General features: G+C 43.8%; 1 non-coding gene and 1 pseudogene across 1 annotated transcript; both read left to right on the forward strand.

Moving 5' to 3' along the window:
* Positions 1-2,138: 2,138 nt before the first annotated feature.
* Positions 2,139-2,204, forward strand: LOC123463167 (annotated as a pseudogene).
* Positions 2,205-19,967: 17,763 nt separating this feature from the next.
* Positions 19,968-20,074, forward strand: LOC123463078. Its single transcript, XR_006638690.1, has one exon. It is a non-coding gene; the product is annotated as a U6 spliceosomal RNA (small nuclear RNA).
* The last annotated feature ends 717 nt before the right edge of the window (positions 20,075-20,791 follow it).

The following is a 20,791-nucleotide window of genomic DNA, read 5'->3' on the forward strand; positions in this document are numbered from 1 at the left end:
ATTACCTTCTGTCTTTCTCTTCCCTAAGGTAGAACCTCACTCCAGCCCAGGTTGACCTGCAACTCACTCTAGTCCTAGGCAGGGCTTGAACTCATAGTGATCCTCCTACCTCTGCCTCCCCAGTGCTGGGAATAAAGATGTGCACCACCACACCCAGCAGCCAAATTATTCTTGATTATAAAAATAAAATTACAGGGCTAGAGAGATGGCTTAGTGATTAAGCACTTGCCTGTGAAGCCTAAGGACCCGGGTTTGAGGCTTGATTCCCCAGGACCCACGTTAGCCAGATGCACAAGGGGGCGCACGCATTGGAGTTCATTTGCAGTGGCTGGGGGCCCTGGTGCACCCATTCTCCTCTCTCTGTCGCTCTCAAATAAGTAAATAAAAAAATATATTTAAAAAATAAAATAAAATTACAAAAGATATGAGGGCCTGGAGAGATGGCTTAGTGTTGAAGGCACTTGCCTGTAAAGCCTAAGGACCCAGAGGTTCAATTCTCCAGCACCCACATAAGCCAGATGCATATGGTGGCACATGTGTCAGGAGTTCATTTGCAGTGGCTAGAGGCCTTGGTGAGCCCATTCTCAATCTCTCCTCCCCCACCCCTCTCTGTCTCTAATAAATAAATAAATAAATAAATAAACAAATAAATAGCTGGGTGTGGTGGTGCATGCCTTACATCCCAGCATTTGGAAGACAGAGGTAGGAGGAGCACTGTGAGTTCAGGGTCACCCAAGACTACATAGTGAATTCCAGGTCAGCCTGAGCTAGAGTGAAACCCTACCTCATAAAACAAAACAAAAGGAAAAAAAATTAAAATAAATCTTAAAAAAAAAAAAAAGGCAGGAGGCTGGAGAGTTGACTCAGTGGTTAAAGGAGCTTGCTTCCAAAAAATGACTGCTGGGATTCTATTCCTCAGTAATCATGTGTGGTAGTTTGAATAGATGACCTCCAATATATTCAGGTTTTTTTTTAATATTTTAAGATTATTTTTATTTGACAGAGAAAGAGGAGGAGAGAGGGAATGGGCACGCCATGGCCTCCAGCCACTGCAAACAAACTCCAGATGTGTGCGCCACCTTGTGCATCTGGCTAACATGGGTCCTGGGGAATTGAACCTATGGTTTTCAGGCAAACACATTAACTGCTAAGCCATCCCTTCAGCCCATATTCAGTGTTTTAATAGCTTGTTTGGATCTGCAGTCACCTGGCTGGAGGTGGTTTCAATGGGTGGATCATAGGATCCAGCCCTAAGGTGTGGCAGTAGGTTTGAGATTCATCTAAAGATTTGCAAAGTGTGTCTATCTGGAGTTCCTGAAGTGTGCTGTGCTGTGTGGCTTTTGGCTTGTGCTCCTTTCTCTCTGCTTGGACCTGTGAAGACAGGCCAGCTTCTTCTGCCATTATGGAACTTCTCCTGAATCTGTAAGCTTCAATAAATATCTCTTCCTCCACAACTGTGCCTGGTCTGGAAGTTCACCTTAGTGAACCTGAAGCTGTCTGCTACACCATGTACATCCAGGTCCACAAGGTGGTACATATGTTTGGAGTTCATTTACAGTGGAAAGAGGTCTATCATGTCCACTGCACATTCTCTTTCTCTTGTCTCTCTCCTAGCAAATAAACAAAAATAGATAAATAACAAAAATTACAAAAGGTAGATAGTAATTTTCCTAATAGGCATGGTAGTGCACACATTTAATCCCAGCACTCAGGAGGATGAGATAGGAGGATTGCTGTGAGTTAAAGGCCAGCCTGGAGCTACAGAAGGAGCTCCAGATTGGCCTGGACTAGGGTGAGACCTTGCCTCAAAACACTCAGATAACTTCAGAATTCTTTTTTTTTTTTTTTTTCCTGGTTTTTTGAGATAGGGTCTTGCACTAGCCCAGGCTGACCTGGAATTCACTGTGCTATCTCAGGGTGGACTCAAACTCTCAGCAATCCTACTACCTCTGCCTCTAAGTACTGGAACTAAAGACATGCACCACCATGCCCGGCAACTTTAGAATTCTTTGCAAAACATACTTCATACATACCTCAAAAAACAAAAATAATGTTTTCTTTGGGTTGGAAAGATAGCTCAGCTGTTAAAGGCACTTGCTTGCAAGGCCTGATAGCCCAGGTATGATTCCCCAGTACCTGTGATTGCTTTTGCCTCACATATACTAAAATTGGAATGGTACAGGGAAGATTAGCATGGCCCCTGCCTGATTCTCCAGTACCCATGTAGAGCCAAAGGCACAAAGTGACAGCTGAAGTTTGCAGTGCAGAAGGCCACAGTGTATCCATACTCCTTCTCTCTCAAATATATTTAAAAACTAGTTGGGTGTAGTAGTGCAGGCCTTTAATCCCAGCACTCAAGAGGCTGAAGAAGGATTGATGTGAGTTCTAGGCCAGCCTAAGACTAATTATGTAAGGCAAAGGAGATAATAGAATTTGAAAAAGGTAAAATGATTTTTATAAAATAGAAAAAAGGTGGGCTGGAAAGATGGTTCAGAGATTAAGACACTTGCCTGTGAAGCCTAAGGACCCGGTTCAGTTCCCCAGTACCCTTGTAAAGCCAGATACACAAGGTGGTACATGCATCTGGTGTTCATTTGCAGTGACTAGAGGCACTGGTGTGTTCATTCTCTCTTGCTCTCTCTCAAAATATTTTAAAAAGAAATAGAAAAAGATGGAAAAGCCCCCAAATTATCAGGGCAGACACCCTCAACATTTTAGATAGCATCCAAACAAGAGGGAGAAAAATGGAAAACTTAAGCTTTTGGAGTGACAACTCAGAAAAGGTGCAGTTTCCATAAGGGTCTGTGAGCAACTACAATGGAGGAGGTTCTGGGGTTATCATGAAGGTAATAACTGTTCTCCCACCTCTTTTTTTTTTTTTTTGTTTTTTTTGTTTTCCAACTTAGGGTCTCGCTCTCGTTCAAGCTGATCTGGAATTCACTCTGTAGTCTCAGGGTGGCCTCGAACTCACGGCAATACTCCTACCTCTGCCTCCCAAGTGCTGGGATTAAAGGTTTGCACCACCACGCCCAGCCAGAACTTCCACCTCTTATGCATGTCTAGGTGAGGGATGGTTTCATTAACAAGTGAATGATTGACAGACTCTACCTACCTCCCCTTCATACCAGGAGGTGAGTCCATCCTCCTGTGACAAGACTGCCATGCCTACCTACAATATTCACAGATTTTCATACAGTCATGTTCCTTGTCTCACAGCCATAAAGAATTAAGCACACGGACAATGAGGCATAAATCAAAGGACACTTATTAAGAAAAGGGTCGTGCGGTGTGTCGTGGTGCATGCCTTTAATCCCAGCACTCACATTTACATAGTGAATTCCAGGTCAGCCTGGGCTACAGCAAGACCCTATCTCAAAAAAATAAAATAAAATAAGCCGGGCGTGGTTTGTGTGGAACTGGGAGTTATGAGGTAGGGTCTCACTCTAACCCAGACTGACCTGGAACTCTGTAGACCCAGGCTGGTCTAGAAATAACTGTGATCCTTCTACCTCTGCCTCCTTACCGCTACAGAGAGAATGGGCACACCAGGGCCTCCAGCCCCTGCAAAAATTCCATATGCATGCACCATTTTGTGCATCTGGCTTTGTGTGGGTACTGGGGAATCAAACCTGGGTTGTTAGGCTTTGCAGGCAAGTGCCTTAGCCACTGAGCCATCTCTCTGGCCCCCTCACTGTCATTTCTACCAGAAGCTCCTGTGGGCATATAATGAGGTCATATTGAATCAAAGGAGTTTCTGCTTTTCTTCATCAGAACTTCTTCCTTCTAATTCTGCCATTTGAGTGGCAGAATTATTAGCTTGTTTCCTCCACTATTTGAGATTCTTCACTCTAGCAATCTTTAATTGATGTCCTTCCTTTCTTAGTTCTTTCCTAGGAGAGGCTGGATGATTTGTTACCTACATTCTTTAGGCACTTCTCATAATATTTTTCATTTTCCCTCCATTTATTTCCTTTATTTTCTTTTTTGTTTTTTTCAAGGTAGGGTCTTACTCTACTCCAGGCTGACCTGGAATTCACTATGTAGTCTCAGGGTGGCCTCGAACTCATGGCAGTCGTCCTACTTCTGCCTCCTGAGTGCTAGGATTAAAGGTGTGTGCTACCACACCTGGCTCTATTATTTTTGAGAGAGAAAAGTAGAGGCAGATAGAATGGGTACACCAGGGCCTCCAGCCACTGCAAACTTCAGATGCATGTTTCACCTTGTGCATCTAGCATATGTGAGTACTGGGGATTTCAACCTGGGTCCTTAGGTTTTGCAAGCAAGTGCCTTAACCAATAAGCCATCTCTCCAGCCAACCCCCTCCCTTTTTTAAAATATTTTTTTGAGGTAGAGTTTCACTCTAGTCCAGGCTGACCTGGAACTCACTATGCAGTCTCAGGGTGGCCTCCAACTCATGGTGATCCTCCTACCTAGGCCTCCCCAATAGTGGGATTAAAGGCAGGTGCCACCACGCCCAACCCAGCCCCCCCCCCTTTTGTAATGCACCACTTTGCACCTAGATTTACTGGGAATTGAACCTGAAATGGAAATTTTGGGGTTCCTCACTAATATACCAATATATATCAATAGATTTAGGGTACCCAGATTCTTGTCTTAATGAATTTAAATAATTAAAAATCCACAAACCAGAGGGTAAGGTGTAGAGAGACTATTAGATTAAGGAAAGATGAGGAAGTACAGAGGTGAGTCTGAGAGAGACTGATTGGTGTGCACGCCAGGCTGGCTCAGGAAGAGGCCAGCTATGACTCCAGGCTTTGAGACTAAGTTTAACCAACCACAGTGCCCAGGATCAGATTTAACCCTTAATTCTAGGAAAGGGGATCTAGGAGCATGGCATGGTGGCACAGGCCTTTAATCCCAGCACTTGGGAGCCAGAGATAGGAGGATCCAAGGCCACCCTGAGACTGCATAGTGAATTCCAGGTTGGTCTGAGCTAGAGTGAGACCCCTATCTGGAAAAAACAGGAAACACACACATACAAAACAAAAGAACTACAAAAAAACAGTTCTAGGAGGGCTGGAGAGATGGCTTAGCAGTTAAGCGCTTGCCTGTGAAGCCTAAGGACCCCGGTTCAAGGCTTGGTTCCCCAGGTCCCACGTTAGCCAGATGCACAAGGGGGCTCACGCGTCTGGAGTTCGTTTGCGGAGGTTGGAGGCCCTGACACACCCATTCTCTCTCTCTCCCTCTATCTGTCTTTCTCTCTGTGTCTGTTGCTCTCAAATAAATAAATAATTAATTAATTTAAAAAAAAAAAACAACAGTTCTAGGAAACTCCTTTAGGCAACAGATAAGAAGTCAGAGCAGCAGGGCACCATGACACACGCCTTTAATCCCAGTGCTTGGGAGGCAGAGGTAGGAAGATCACCATGAGTTCAAGGCCACTCTGAGACTCCATAGTGAATTCCAGGTCGGCCTGAGATAGGGTTAAGACTCTATCTCGAAAAACAAAAACAACAACAACAAAAAAAAAGTCAGAGCCTTCTGTACAAAATGTAGATTACATACAAGGAGAGACCCAAAGACATTCCTGTTTACTCTCTGGTGCCCAGTTATACTACACTGCTTCAAACCCAGACCAACAAGCTTTGCAAGCAAGCTCCTTTGTTTGCTAAGACATCTCCCCAGTCCAAACAAACAAAAACTCTCATGCTTCTCTACTTCCTCCTGGCTGATGTGACAATGAGATTTCAGCCACTTGCTCTTGCCATCCACAATGCCCTTTCCCTTGAAATTCACACTTGCCTTGACCCCCGGGGCTTTTCTATCCTTTTCTTTATTTTTTCATTTTTTGAGGTAGGGTCTCATCCTAGCATTTGGGAGGCAGAAGTGGAAGTATCGCCATGAGTTTGAGGCCACTCGAGACTACATAATGAATACCAGGTCAGTATGGGCAACTCTATCTTGAAAAACCGAAAAATAAATTAAGAAGGAAGGGAGGGAGGGAAGAAAGGAAGAAACTTGTAGGACAGTTCAAAGAGCCCCAAGACTCATGGGGTTGTATGGTCTTCCAGCTAACCTGGTTAGCTACCTCTTTTTTGGCTGTTTACTTTTGTGCCCTAGGCAATGAATTACTAGTACTGTCTTCACTTAACAGCCAAAATTTCAGAAGCTTTTTTGCTTGTTTGTTTGGTTTTCCAAGGTAGGGGCTCACTCTAACCCAGGCTGACCTGGAATTTTGTATTCTCAGACTGGCCTTGAACTCATAGCAATCTTCCTATAGCTCTGCCTGGCAAGTGCTAGGATTAAAGGCATGGGCCACCACGTGTAGCCCAGAAGCTTTTTTTTATTTCCTTCAGTTTTTTTGAGGTAGGGTTTCACTCTAGTCCAGGCTGACCTGGAATTCACTATATAATCTCAGGTGTCCTCCAACTCATGGTGATCCTCCATTTATGGGATTAAAGGCATTCACCACCATTCCCGGTTTAGAAGCATATTTAAAAAAATATTTATTTATTTGAGACAGAAAGAGGCAGATAGAGACAGAGTAAGTATGGGCACACCAAAGCTTCATTCCACTGTAAATTCAACTGGCTTGTGGGTACTGAGGAACTGAACCCAGGTCATGAGGCTTTGCAAGCAAGCATCGTTAACCAGTAAGCCATCTCTCCAGGCCAGATGCATATTTAATATTCTGGTTACCTGAGGTTAGCAGCCTTTCAGGATAATACCATGAGTGTCTAGGGGATGGACACCTGGAATCCAGTGTAATCATCTAATTATAAACTGCTTCACTTTTTAAAAAAACATTCTATTATAAATATGTTTTTAAAGAGAGAGAGAGGGCTGGAGAGATGGTTTACCAGCTAAGCACTTGCCTGTGAAGACTAAGGACCCCCATTTAAGGCTCGATTCCCCAAGACTCATGTTAGCCAGATGCACAAAGGGGCACACACATCTGGAGTTTGTTCACAGTGGCTGGAGGCCCTGGCACGTCCATTCTCTCTCCCTCTCTCTCTCTGCCTCTTTTTCTGTCTGTCACTCTTAAATAAATAAATAAATATATAGAGAGAAAACACCAGGGCCTCAGCCACTACACTCAAACTCCAGATGCTGTGCCACCTACTGAGCATGTGTGACCTTGCACTTGCCTCACCATTTTGTATCTGACATGGATCTGGAGAGTAGAACATGCGTCCTTAGGCTTCACAGTCAAAAGTCTTAACTGCTAAGCCATCTCTCTATCCCTCTTTTATAAATGTTTTATTTATTTATGAGAGAGAGAGAGAGAGAGAGAGAGAGAGAGAGAGAGAGGCAGATAAAGAGAGAGAGATAATGGGCCTTTAGCCACTGCAAATGAACTCCATATGTGCCACCTGGTGCATCTGGCTTTACGTGGGTACTGGGCAATTGAACCTGGGCCCTTTGGCTTTGCAGGCAAGCACCTTAACCATTAAGCCATCTCTTCAGCCTCCAGCCCCTCTTCCCTCTTCTTTCTTTTCCTTTCTTTCTTTCATTCTTTCCTCCTTTCTTTCTTTTTTCTTTCTTTCCTTTCTTCCTTTTCCTTCCTTCCTTATTTGCAAGGAAAGAATGCTGAGGGTAAGGCCTTTCTTTCAAATAGTCTTTTGCAAGATGACAACTGCTTATCTGGCCTGGCATTATCCTTGATACAAGACAGCACTGTAGCCAATGAACAGTTCCATGTCTGGTTTGCCTGTGATAGTGAGTCAGTTCCAGCCCACAAGAAAAGTTTGTTCATTTGGTGAGGCAAGGTTTCACTCTACCCCAGGCTAAGCTGGAATTGACTCTGTAGTCTCAGGGTGGCCTTGAACTCATGGTGATCCTTCTACCTCCTGACCAAAAGCAACTGATGGGAGTAAAGGGTTTATTTTGGCTTACAGTCTCAAGGGGAAGCTTCATGATGGCAAAGCATGGCATAAGCAGAGGCTGCACATCACCTCTACCACAGCAGGTGGCAAACAGCAAGAGAGTGAGAGCCCACTAATACTGGTAAACCAGGAGCTAATAAACCTCAAGGTCTGCCCTCCACCCAGTGACACACCTCCTCCAGCAAGGATCCACTTTCCAAGTTGCCATTAGCTGGGGACCAAGCATTCAGAACAAATGAATCAATGGAGGAAGTATGATGATTCAAACCACCATACCACCATAACAGATATGCCACTATTTGAGTAGTGGGTATATCTTGTCTACTTGGCCAGTTGTGTGGTTTGCAGAGTCCACTACTGGTAAGACTATGATGAGTTTGGGCTGGAGAGATGATTTAGCAGTTAAGGCACTTACCTGCAAAGGAAAAGGACCAAGGTTGATTCCCCAAGACCCATATAAACCGGATGCACAAGGTGGTGCATGCATCTGGAGTGCGTTTGTAGCAGCTGGAGGTCCTGGAGTGCCCATTCTCTCTTTCTCTGTCTCTCTTTTTCTCTCTCTCAAAAAGAAAAGTAGCCAGGCGTAGTGGCGCAAGCCTTTAATCCCAGCACTCAGGAGGCAGAGGTAGCTGGATCGCTGTGAGTTCGAGGCCACCCTGAGACTACATAGTGAATTCCAGGTCAGCCTGAGCTAGAGTGAGACCCTACCTTGAAAAACAAAAACAAACAAAAAAAAGTAGATTACAATGATTTTGCTCTCCCAACCAAGTGCATAAGGTGGGTAGGGTTTCACTATACCCCAGGTCCCAGTCTGGCCTTGAACTCCTGACGGTCCTCATATCTCAGCCTCCCAAGTGCTGGGATTAAAGGCATATGCCACCATTCTCAGCTAAAATTACTACTTTTTTTTTTTTTTTGCAGTTGGGTCTCACTCTAGTCCAGGCTGACCTGGAAGTCACTGTGTAGTCTCAGGCTGGCCTCAAACTCACGGCCATTCTCCTACCTCTGCCTCCTGAGTGCTGGGATTACAGGTGTATGCCACTATACCTGGTAAAGTACTAGATTTTCTTAAAGACCAAAAATAAAATTAATGTATAAAACAACTGAGTTTCTGGGCTGGAAGGGTGGCTTAGCCAAAGGACCCAGGTTCGATTCCCCAGGACCCATGTTAACCAGATGCACAAGGGGGCACATGCGTCTGGAGTTCATTTGCAGTGGCTGGAGGCTCTTTCTTTCTCTCTCCCCCTCTTTCTCTGTCAAATAAATAAATAGAAATAAAACATTTTCTTAAAAAAAACAAATGTACAAAAAATAAAAATAATTGAATTTCTTTCCTTTTTTATTTATTTGAGAGTAACAGATAGAGAAAGAGGCAGATCGAGAGAATGGGCATGTCACGGCCTCCAGCCACTGCAGAAGAACTCTAGCACCACCACGCCCACAGTGAATTCCAGGTCAGCCTGGGCTAGAGTGAGACCCTACCTTGAAAAAACATAAAAACAAAATAAAATAAAAAAGTAGCCGGGTGTGGTGGCGCACGCCTTCAATCCCAGCACTTGGGAGGCAGAGGTAGGAGGATCGCCGTAAGTTAGAGGCCAGCCTGAGACTACATAGTGAATTCCAGGTCAGCCTGGGCTAGAGTGAGACCCTACCTTGTAAAACCAAAAAAAAAAAAAAAAAAAGTATTTAGTTATTATTTGAGAGAAAGATAAAGGTAGATAGAGAATGGGTGTGCCAGGGCCTCTTAGCCACTGCAAAATAACTGCAGATGCATGTTTCACCTTGTATATCTGACTAGACATGGGTACTGGGGAATGGAACCTGTGTCCTTTGGTTTTACCAGCAAGCACATTAACTGCAAAACCATCTCTCCAGCCCAAGATAGTCGTTTTGTTTTGTTTTTCAAGGTAGGGTTTCACTCTAGTCCAGCTGACCTGGAATTCACTATATAGTCTCAGGTGGGCCTCGAACTCATGGTGATCCTCCTACCTCTACCTCCCGAGTGCTGGGACTAAAGGCGTATACTACCACGCCCGGCATCCAAGGTAGTCTTATTGACATAAGGCAAACCAATCACTAGTAGAATATACTGCAGAGAGAGTTCAGTGTTCTGCCACCTAACCTGAGTTTAGATGACCAGAACACATTTCATGCCAGGTGCTTTAGTGCTGGCATCTGTCATCCTGGTGCACCTACAGTAAAGGATTTCTTGGAAGCTCGAAGGTCAGCCAGCCTGGAGGACAGAGGTAGGTGAACGTGCAAGATCCAGCTCCAAACAAGGCGGAAGGTGAGGACCAGCACCTGAAGTAGTTCTCGGACATCCACACATTCCATGGCGTGCATGCACCTGAGCTCACACAACGAACACATGCGTTGGATATCTGCTGTTCTAGATTGTATTGCCTCCAGTGATTGGCACACGCTGATGCTGAATATTTATTTGATAGTAGACACTCTGCAGTTGTTCAATAAATGATATTGCTGGGTGTGGTGGCACATGCCTTTAATCCCAGCACTCAGGAGGCAGAGGTAGGAGGATCGCCATGAGTTTGAGGCCACCCTAAGATTACCTAGTGAATTCCAGGTCAGCCTGGGCTAGAGTGAAACCCTACCTTGAAAAACCAAATATATATATAAAATATATATATATATATATATATATATATATAATAGTTGGGTATCCTGCAGCATTCCTTCACACCATAATTCAAAATTATCTGGGGCTGGGGAGATGACTTAGCAGTCAAGGTGCTTGCACACAAAGTCTAACGACCCAGATACAATTCCCCAACACCCACGTATAGACAAATTCACCAGGTGGTGAATGCATCTGTAGGACCCTGGTGCACCCATTATCTCTTCTTTTCCCTTGCAAATAACTAAAAAATATTTTTTAAATATTTATTTATTTATTTATTTGAGAGAGAGAGGAAAAAAAAAAAAAACAACATAGAGAATGGGCACACCAGGGCCTCCAGCCACTGTAAACAAACTCCAGATGCATGCGTCACCTTGTGCATGTGGCTGACATGGGTCCTGGAGAATTGAACCAGGATCCTCTGGCTTTGCAGGCAAACACCTTAACCACTAAGCCATCTATCTCTCCAGCCCCCCAAAATATTTTTATTTATTTTATTTTATTTTTTTGTTTTTGTTTTTTGAGGTAAGGTCTCACTCTAACCCAGGCTGACCTGGAATTTGCTATGTATTCTCAGGCTGACCTGGATCTCACTCTGTGGTCCAGGCTGGCATCTAACTTGTGGCAATCCTCCTATCTCTGCCTCCAGAGTGCTGGAATTAAAGGTGTGTGCCACCATGCCTGGCTCCTAAAAAATATTTTTAAAAATTTTTTTTGTTCATTTTTATTTATTTATTTGAGAGCGACAGAGAGAAAGAGACAGATAGAGAGAGGGAATGGGCACGCCAGGGCCTCTAGCCATTGCAAACGAACTCCAGACCCTTCCCCCCCTTGTGCATCTGGCTAACATGGGTCCTGGGGAATCGAGCCTTGAACCAGGGTCCTTAGGCTTCTCAGGCAAGCACTTAACTGCTAAGCCATCTCTCTAGCCCCTAAAAAAATATTTTTAAAAGGAACAAAAAATTTAAATTATCCGACTGCAGGACGTGGTGGTGCACGCCTTTAATTCAGCACTCTGGAGGCAGAGATAGGAGGATTGCCACAAGTTAGATGCCAGCCTGGGCTACAGAGTGAGATCCAGGTCAGCCTGAGTTACAGTGAGGCCCTACTTTGAAAAAGTAAAAAAAGGCCAGGTGTGGTGGTGCATGACTTTAATCCTATCACTTGGAGAGAGAGGTAGGAGGATTGCTTAAAGTTCAAGGCCACCCTAAGACTACATAGTGAATTCTAGGTCAGCCTGAGCTAGACTCTACCTCAGGGAAAATAAATAAATAAATAAATAAATAAAAATATATATATATATATAAAATCAGGGACTGTATAGGTAGGTTAGTGGTTGTGGTGATTCAGGTGTCTTCCATAAACTTATGTGTTCTGAATACTAGGTCCCCCACTAGTGACAATTTGGGAATTGTAGCTTTCTGGAGGCGATGTATTATTGGGGGCAGGCTTATGGGTATTCTTGCCAGTGTTTGGCACATTCTCCTGTCAGTGTTGTTTACCAGATGTTGGCCAAGAGGTGATGTCTACCCTCTCTCATAACATCATTTTTTCTGCCATCATGGAGCTTTAAGTCAAAATAAGTCCTTTCATCCCACAAGCTGCTCTTGTTTGGGTGGCTTTTTTTTTTTTTTGCCAGCAACGTGAAGTTGACTGTAACAATGGTATTCATTAGGCACTGGGTTCAGTCCCCAGCACTAAAGAAAAAAAAAAAAAAATCAATTGTTGGTAAATTAGAGGGAGCAAGGGGGAATGAGCAGGCCATGGCCTCTTGCTATTGCACAGTATCTCCAGACGCATGTGCCACATTAAGCATCTAGCTTCATGTGGGTACTAGGAAATTAAACCTGGGTCATTTCCCTAGGCAATTGTTGGAAAATTAGAGACCTATGAATGACAAGATAAAAACACATAAAGAGGCTGGTGGGATGACTTAGCAGTTAAGGCATTTGCCTGGAAAGCCAAAGGACCCAGGTTTGATTCCCCAGGACCCACGTTAGCCAAATGCACAAGGGGGCACATGCGTCTAGAGTTCATTTGCAGTGGCTAGAAGCCCTGGCGTGCCCATTCTCTGTCTCCCTCTTTCTCTGTTAAATAAATAAATATAAAATATATTTTTTTGTTTATTTTTTATTTTTATTTATTTGAGAGCGACAGAGAGAGAGAAAGAGGCAGAGAGAAAGAGAGAGAATGGGCGTGCCAGGGCTTCCAGCCACTGCAAACGAACTCCAGACACGTGCGCCCCCTTGTGCATCTGGCTAACGTGGGTCCTGGGGAATCGAGCCTCAAACCGGGGTCCTTAGGCTTCACAGGCAAGCGCTTAACCGCTAAACCATCTCTCCAGCCCTAAAATATATTTTTTTTAAAACACATAAAGGAAATATTTTCAGGACATTAGAATATGGGAAAATAGGGCTGGAGAGATGGTTCAGAGGTCAAAGGCACTTGCTTGCAAACCCTGAATGCCTGGTTCCAATATCCCAGTACTCACATAAAGCCAGATGCACAAAGTGGCACATGCATGTAGATTCATTTGTAGTGGCCTTGCCACATTTGCCTTTCTCAAATAAATAAATAAATAAATAATTTTTAAAAAAGAATGGAGTTGGGCATGGTGGCACACGCCTTTAATCCCAGCACTCGAGAGGCAGAGGCAGGAGGATTGCTGAGTTTTAGGCCAGCCTGAGACTACATAGTAAATTCTAGGTCAGCCTGAGCTAGAGTGAGACCCTACCTCTGGGGGAGTTGGGAGAGGGGAGAAGAAGGAAAAAAACTTTTTTTTTTTTTTTTTGTATTTTGTCTTTCTTTTTTGTTTTTCCTTGAATTTGCAGTGATCCTCCCACCTCCCAAGTGCTGGGATTAAAGGCTTTTATCTTTTTCTTTTTTGGTTTGTCTTTATTTTTCTTCCTTCTTTCCTTCCTTCCTTCCTTCCTTCCTTCCTTTTCTTTCTTTCTTGTTTTTGTTTTTTTGAGGTAGGCCCTCAGTCTAGCCCAGGTTGACCTGGAATTCACAATGTAGTCTTGGACTATTGTCTTTTACTTATTTATTTATTTTATTTTTGGTTTTTCAAGGTAGGGTTTCACTCTAGTCCAGGCTGACCTGGAACTCAATCGGTATTCTCAGGGTAGCTTTGAACTCTTGGCGACTCTCCTACTTCTGCCTCCTGGGTGCTGGGATTAAAGGCATGCACCACCATACCTGGCTCTATTTATTGTTTTTTTCAGGTAGGGTCTATAGCCCAGGTTGACTTGGAATTCAATATGTAGTCTCAGGGTGGCTTTGACTTCATGGCAGTCCTCCTACTTCTGCCTCCCAAGTGCTAGGTTTGTCTTTTATTTATTTATTTTGGTTTTTCGGGGTAGGGTCTCACTCTAGCTCAGGCTGACCTGGAATTCACTATGGAGTCTCAGGGTGGCCTTGAACTCACGGTGATCCTCCTACCTCTGCCTCCCAAGTGCTGAGATTAAAGGCGTGCACCACCACACCCGGCTGTCTTTTATTTTTTGAAATTAAGCCTCACTATATAACACAGTTTTTCCCGAATGAAATTTTTTTTTAAAAAAAATTTATTCATTTTTTAAATTTATTTGTTTGAGAGAGAGAGAGAATGGGTACGCCAGGGCCTCCAGCCACTGAAAACAAACTCCAGATGTGTGTGCCTCTTTATGCATCTGGCTAACGTGGGTCCTGGGGAATCAAGCCTCGAACGGGTTCTTTAGGCTTCACAGGCAAGCGCTTAACCACTAAGCCATCTCTCCAGCCCTGAATTTATTTTTCTTTCTATTTTAGGGAGAGAGAGAGAGAGAGAGAAAGAGAGAGAGAGAATTGACATGCCAAGGTCTCAGCCACTGAAATCGAGCTCCAGACACTTTTGCCACCTAGTGCGTATGTGACCTTGCACTTGTCACCTTTTGTGTGTCTGGTTTACATGGGATCTAAAGAGTTGAACATGGGTCCTTAGGCTTTGCAGGCATGCACCTTAGCCATTAAACCATTTCTCTAGCCCACAGCTTCACTTTGAACTCACTATGTAACTCACGCTGGTTCAAATTTCAAATCCACCCACATGCTGAAATGACAGCTATTTGCTATGGCTCTCAGTTATGGAAAAAAAAAAAGTCACTTCTAAGATGATCTGAAGCTCACTCCAGTAGCCCAAATAGGCCTCAAAGTCATGACAATTTTTCTACCTTAGCCTTCTGAGGACTGAGAGTAAAGGCTCAAGTCACAACTGGCTGAAGAACTGTTTCTTTTTGTTGATTTATTTTTGATTTTTCGAGGTAGTGTTTCACTCTAGCCCAGGCTAACCTGGAATTCACTATGTAGCCTCAGGGTGGCCTTGAACTCCCTGAGATCCTCCTACCTCTGTCTCCCAAGTGCTGAGATTAAAGGCATGCACCAACATACCTAGCTTTTAAGAATTGTTTATATGAGCCCACAAAGTAATAACTATGAGGAAAAAAAAATGACTTTACCAAAATTAAAAGCTTGTATTCATTCAAGGAGATGTTTTTCTGTACAGGTTCTCATCTATCCCAGGTGGACCTGGCACTCATTCTGAAGTCCAGGCTGCCCTTGCTCTCATGGTGATCCTCCTACCTCAGTCTCCAGAGTGCTGGGATTATAGGCATGAGCCACCATGCCCAGCTCAAGGATATCATATTTATTAGTTTTGCTTCACTATTATGAAATACCTGACACTGGCTGCTTATGAAGAAGATGAAAGTGAGGTCAGGGGAAGAGACTGAATAAAGGAAAGGTGAAGGGAGGGCTAATAAAAATCTAAGGAGATATAAATAAGTCGTATGGAAACATAGTGTGGTAATTTGAATACATGGCCCCCAATACATTCAGTGTTTTATTAGTTTGTAGTTTGCATCTGCAGCCACCTGGCTGGAGGCAGTGTTACTGGGCCATCTTAAGGTTTGAGATTTCAATCTAAAGATAAGCAGTGTGACTAGCTGGGGTTCCTGAAGTGTGCTGTGCTGTGTGGCTTTTAGCTTTTAGGCTTGTGCTTCTCTATCTGTGTTTGGTCCTGTGAAAGTAGGCCAGCTTCTTCTGCCATTATTGAACGTCCCCTGGTTCTGTAAGTGTCAATAAATCCCTTCCTCCACAACTGTGCCTGGTCTGGAAGTTCATCTCAGCGAACCTGAAGCTATCTGATAGAGATTCTGGTACAAGAATGTGGTATGAAATGAACCTGACCATGTGGATTTTTGTCTTTCGTTCAGAACATTTGTTTTGAAGGAATGGGCATAGACTTGGTGCTTGCAACTGAAGATGCCTTCTGGAGTGGTAAGCCAAGTTTTATGGACTATTCTGATGAGAGTTTGAGAATGCTAAATGCAGACAGTATTGAATATCAAGACTTGGCTTATGAGATTTCTAAAGGGAAGGAAAGACTGCAGAGGACTTTCCTGGAACTGGGCTACTGGCATAAGGGCCGGCTGCGCTCTGCTGCCCAGGCCCAGAGAGTTTGATCAAGGTTAAATTTGTACTGGATGTGCTTGGCTAAAGATATTAGACTGAAAGATTTAAGATTTTAAGTTGGAAAATCTTAAGTGAGATAAAATTACAGGCCCTGAGACTGGTTTTAGGTTGCTGGCGCTGCTATTGTGAAACACCTTAGCAATCTTAAGGAAGAAGGCCCAACTGGTTTACATTAAAACAATGGAGAGGATGCCTGAGGAAAGACTATGATAGAAATGCAAACTGTTTTTTTGGAAAGAGTTGACTGGAGAAGGGACCTGCTAATAATCAAGGTTATGATTTATTTCCTCCCTGAATTAAGAATGTGGTTGTGTCCTACACATCTGGTATTGGTTTTGGAAGCATGGAAAATGTGTAAAGTGATCTTGAAGTACACACGGTTCTAGGAGCCTCTGCTGAGATGCAGCATGAGGCAGGGCCTGATGCCCTGATAGGCTGAAAGAGCCTTTGGAAGATTGACTGTGGTTTGCATGAAGACCTGAAGATGTTTTGGATATACCAGGACTGTGCAAGGATACCATGGAGTACACTAACACTGCTGGCCTGGGATGGAATTGTACCCTGGCTATTCTGCCAAGTTGGAGGGGTGAAACTGAAAAATCTGGAGACTGTCAGTCTGTGGTTATATTGGACTTGAACTGCAGAAGTTTGATGTTTGTTTAATGTGCTTGAGTTTGCACTGCTCTAGTCTCTCCTTGCTATGCCTCATAGCAGATAAAAATGTTTTCTCTGTGCCTTTATATATTAAAAGTATATAACTTGTTTGAGTTTACAGGACTCACAACTAAGAGACAATCTTTTTTAAATTTTTTTAAAACTATTTTTTGTTTATTTTTATTTATTTATTTGAGAGTGACAGAGAGAGGGGGAGAAGAGAGACAGATAGAGAGAGAATGGGCGCGCCAGGGCTTCCAGCTACTGCAAACGAACTCCAGACATGTGCACCCCCTTGTGCTAAGGTGGGTCCTAGGGAATCAAGCCTTGATTCCGGGGTCCGTAGGCTTTACAGGCAAGCGCTTAACCACTAAGCCATCTCTCCAGCCCACTAAGAGACAATCTTAAATCTCAGAGGACACTTGGGACTCTGGAACTATCTTAAGTTGGTTATGACTGTGGGGGCCTTTGAAATTGGACTGAATGTAATTTAATGTGTGTGATGGTTTTGAATTTACTGGGGCCCAGAGGCAGAATGTGATAGTTTGAATAATGGCCCCAATATGTTCAGTGTTTTATTAGTTTGTACTTTGGATCTGCAGCGACATGGCTGGAGGAGGTGTCACTGGGTAGTCCAGCCCTAAGGTATGCTGATGGGTTTGAAATCCGAATCTAAAGATAAGTAAAGTGTGCCTAGCTAGCATTCCTGATGTGTGCTGTGTGGCTTTTGGGCTTGTGGTTTTTCTCTCTCTGCCTGGTCCTATAAGAGCTGGTCAGCTTCTTCTGCCACTATGGAACTTTCCCTGGATCATAAGCTTCCATAAATATCCCTTCCTCCATAACTGTGCCTGGTCTGGAAGTTCATCTCAGAGAACCTGAAGCTGTCTGATATACCTACTTTTTTGGACAATGGAACACTAAGAAGCCATAGATTGTTACTAGAAAAGTTTTAGTGCGAAGGATGGGATACCTTCCTGTGAGTTGTTGGCCATGGAAGTCACTGATACACCCAAAACATTACAGGCTATTGCTGAGGCCCTTGGTTTCCTACCAGGAAGAGATGTTAAGACCCTATTGCTGAAGACTCCACATACTTGGGCTGCAAGACCACTGACAAATCCTGTTGGAACTGAGCTGGTAACCTCCTCCATGTAGACCAGCTGACAGAAAGCTGGAAGAAGCCATTCTGCATGCAGTTCAATGGGAGAAAGAGAAATCACCAGTGGAGATACTCAACAGTGGACACTGCAAGCCTTATATTTGGCCAGCCAGACCAAATGAGTATATGGGTGCAATAGTGGCACGTCTGTCATGGTGGAAACCAAATGCCCTCCAATTGGACTGGAGGCCCACTCCATGGAAGGGAATACATCCCTGCTACTGAAAACTTAAAACAGGGTAGTCATGAGCCCCACGGGTGTAACATCTGCTGCTATCTGGATAAATGTATATACTATGCTTATCAAACTACCCAGAAAGCACTTCTCTTACTGTTCATACCCTTATATTAATGCTACTCTCATGTTTGGTAGAGAACCTTCTCTTTTGAGATGGCAGTGACCTTGGGATGACTCAGAAGGCATCATGGTGCTGGAAAGAAGTGATGGGAGTGCTCAGTACTGCAATATCTCTATCCCACATTCCAAGGATCAGGGTCTAATGTGGAAGAGGTGGCAGAAAGAATGTAAGAGCCAGGCTGGAAAGATGGCTTAGTGGTTAAGCCCTTGCCTGTGAAGCCGAAGGACCCCAGTTCTAGGTTTGATTCCCCAGGACCCAGTTAAGCCAGATGCACAGGATGACACATGCATCTGGAGTTAGTTTGCAGTGGCTGGAGGGCCTGGCGTGCCCATTCTCTGTCTGTCTGTCACCCTCAAATAAATAAATAAAAATAAATTAAACAAAAAAAGAATGTAAGAGCCAAAGGAAGGGCAGGACTCTTTACAATGTGCTCCCTCCAGACACAAAATGACCTGGATACTCATGACCTCACAGTGCCTGACACTACCTACACAAGACCATCATAAGAGGAGGAAAAGGTGAAGACATCAAAATAAAAGACAGGCTGATTGAGATGGGGAGAAATATGATGGAAAATGGAGTTTCAAAGGGGAAAGTGGGGGGAGGGAGGGTATGACCATGTGATATAGTTTTTAAAATTTTTATTAGCATTTTCCATGATTATAAAAAAATATCCCATGGTCATTCCCTCCCTCATGTGATTTTTTTTATAATCATGGAAGCTGGTAATAAAAATTTGAAAAAAAGATAATAAAAATAAATAAATAAGCCAGGCATAGTGGCACACGCCTTTAATTCCAGTACTCAAGAGACAGAGGTAGGAGGATCACCATGAGTTCAAAGCCACCCTGAGATGACAGAGTACATTCCAGGTCAGCCTGGGTTAGAATGAGACCCTACCTCAAAAAAAACCCAAAAATAAATAAACAAAAGAAGATAAAGTTTCTTTTTTTTTTTTTTAAAGGTTTTATTTTTTGTGTATTTTTATTTATTTGAAAGCGACAGACAGACAGAAAGAAGCAGATAGAGAGAGAGACAGAATGGGCGTGCCAGGGCCTCCGGCCACTGCAAACCAACTCCAGACGCGTGCGCCCCCTTGTGCATCTGGCTAACGTGGGACCTGGGGAACCGAGCCTCGAACCGGGGTCCTTAGGCTTCACAGGCGAGCGCTTAACCGCTACGCCATCTCTCCAGCCCGAGAAGATAAAGTTTCTTAAGAAGCCTTGTTAGTGAGGTAGGTAGCACGTCCGTCTCATAAAGAAGATAGAGTTTCTTGTTTACTCACAGCTTCAGAGGTTCAGCATCCAAAGTCGAGTGGCCCATTGATCCATTGATTTGGCCTCTGGTAAAGCTGGTGGCTGCTAGTGCATCATGGCGGGAGTGGTGTGGGAATAAGCAAGTGAGACTAAAGGACAGATAGAGAAGATTAGAGTCCCAAACCCCTTCTGAGGGCATGTTTCCAACAATCTTAGGACCTCTCACCAGGCTCCATTTGTCAAACATTCCAGTGTCTCCCAACAGTGCCACCTTGGAGATGGAACATTTAATCATCATATACTTTTGTTTTTTGTTTTTTTGAGGTAAGGTCTCACTGTAGCCCAGGCTGGCCTCAAACTCACAGTGACCCTCCTTCCTCTGCCTCCCAAGTGCTGAGATTAAAGGTATACACCACTATGTCCGGCCATCATAGACCATAACATAATTAAAGCAAAAAGGGAAACAGGCATATATTTTGCAAATATTCATGTCTAGAGTAAAAAACTCCAAAACCCATTAAATCAAAGTAAGAAACTAGTCGGTAGAATACAAAAGGTAAAAGAGTGCTTGTTTCGGCAGCACATACACTAAAATTGGAAGGATACAGAGAATATTAGCATGGCCACTGCACAAGGATGACATGCAAATTCGTGAAGCATTCCATATTTTTTAAAATTTATTTATTTGAGAGCTACAGACAGAGAGAGAGAGAGAGAGAGAGGCAGATAGAGAGAGACAGAATGGGGCCGCCAGGGCCTCCAGCCACTGCAAATGAACTCCAGATGCGTGCGCCCTCTTGTGCATCTGGCTAATGTGGGTCCTGGGGAATCAAGTCTTGAACCGGGGTCCTTAGGCTTCACAGGCAAGCGCTTAACCACTAAGCCATCTCTCCAGCCCACATTCCATATTTTTTGTCAATTTAAAAAACAGAAAAAAAAGGTAAAAGATTTGAGGGTTGGGTAGGTATCTCAGCAGTTAAAAACACTAACTTGCAAAGCCAGCAAGCCCAGGTTCAACTCCTCAACAGCTATGTAAACCCAGATGCAAGGAGGGAGAAGGGCAAGAGACCTGGTGTGCTCACACACAGCAGATAAATAAAATATTTTTAGGCTGGGCTTGGTGGTGCACACCTTTAATGCCAGCACTGGGGAGGTGGAGGTAAGAGGATCTCTGAGTTTGAGGCCAATGTTGGACTACAGAGTGAATTCCAGGTCATCCTGTGCTTGAGTGAAACCCTACCTTAAGAAAAATACAGGCTGGGCGTGGTGGCACATGACTTTAATCCTAGCACCAGGCTAAATTGTATATTTTTTTGTTTATTTTTATTTATTTGATAGTGACAGAGAAAGAGGCAGATAGGGAGAGCAGAGAGAGAATGTGCGCGCCA

Source organism: Jaculus jaculus, chromosome 8 (genome assembly GCF_020740685.1).
Source record: "Jaculus jaculus isolate mJacJac1 chromosome 8, mJacJac1.mat.Y.cur, whole genome shotgun sequence".
In the NCBI taxonomy this organism is placed as follows: domain Eukaryota; kingdom Metazoa; phylum Chordata; class Mammalia; order Rodentia; family Dipodidae; genus Jaculus; species Jaculus jaculus.